We start from the raw sequence: 1,422 nt of genomic DNA, 5'->3' as shown, positions 1-1,422 counted from the left end.
CAATGCTGGGCTATTTTTTGGTTGTAGCTGTCATTGTTTGGTGGGCCCGGGCTAGATTTGAACCCACCAGCTCAGGTGTATGTGGCTGGTGCCTTGGCCACTTGAACCACAGGCACCAAGCCAACTCAGTAGCATTTCTATGACAACAACAAACTAGTAGGAAAAGAAATCAAGAAAGCAATCCCATTTATAATAACTACAAAAAAAATATTTAGAAAGAAATTTAACCGAGAAGGTAAAAGATCTTTACCAAAAAAGCTATAACACTGATGCAAGAAACTGAAGAGGACACACACACAAAAAGAAAGACATTCCATGTTCACGGATTGGAAGAATTAATATTGTGAAAATGCCCCTACTTCCAAAAGCAATCTACAGATTCAATGCAATCCCTATCAAATTGCCAATAACATTCTTCACAGAAATAGACAAAACAATCCTAAAATTCATATGGAATCACACAAAACTTCAAAAGGCAAAAACAATCCTGAGAAAAAGAAGTAACCTGGAGACATCAAACTACTGGATTTCAAAATATCCTACTAAGCTTTGGTAACCAAAACAGCATGGCAAAACTAAAAAACCAGATACATGATACATATGCCAGTGGAACAGAATAGAGAACACAGAAATAAATACTTGTATTTACAAATTTTGGCAAAGGCTCAAGAACATTCATTGAAAGATAGTCTCTTCAATAAGTGATACTGGTGGCTCAGTGCCCATAGCTCTGTGGTTAGGGTGCCAGTCACATGCTCGGAGGCTGATGAGTTCAAACCCAGCCTGGGCCTGCTAAACAACAATGACAACAATAACAAAATAGCTGGGCATTGTGGTGGGCGCCTGTAGTCCCAACTACTTGGGATGCTGAAGCAAAAGAATCGCTTAAGCCCAAGAGTTTGAGGTTGCTGTGAGCTGTGACACCATGGCACTCTACTGAGGGCAACATAATGAGACTCTATTTCAAAAAAAGAAAAAGCGATGCTGGAAAAACTAGATATCCATATGTAGAAAAATGAGATTAGACCCTATCTCTCACCATACAAAAAAATAAACTCCAAATTGATTAAAGACTTAAATCTAAGACCCCAAACTATGGAACTACCAAAAGAAAACATAGAGAAAATACTTCAGGACATTGGTCTGGGCAAAGATTTCATGGATATTTCAAAAGCACAGACAAAAAAAAAAGGTAAAAATAGACAAATGAGGGGAGTATGTCAAACTAAAAAGCTTCTACTCAGCAAAGAAACAATCAACATCATGAAGAGACAACCTACAGAACAGGAGAAACTATCTGTAACTATTCATCTGACAACAGGATGATATTGAGAATATACAAAGAACTCAAAAACTCAATAGCAAAAAACTAAACAGTTCAATTTAAAAATAGACAAAGGGCTCGGCGCCTATAGCTCAACC

General features: G+C 37.6%; 1 protein-coding gene across 1 annotated transcript in view; it reads right to left on the bottom strand.

Moving 5' to 3' along the window:
- The window catches only part of ZNF233 (zinc finger protein 233), an 18,325-nt gene that overhangs the window by 6,142 nt on the left and 10,761 nt on the right, over nucleotides 1-1,422 (bottom strand).

The sequence above is a fragment of the Otolemur garnettii genome, unplaced genomic scaffold, assembly GCF_000181295.1.
Source record: "Otolemur garnettii isolate 467f Iridium unplaced genomic scaffold, OtoGar3 scaffold00152, whole genome shotgun sequence".
In the NCBI taxonomy this organism is placed as follows: domain Eukaryota; kingdom Metazoa; phylum Chordata; class Mammalia; order Primates; family Galagidae; genus Otolemur; species Otolemur garnettii.
Note: the sequence above shows the minus strand (reverse complement) of the source record. Positions and strands in the feature narration are given on the sequence as shown.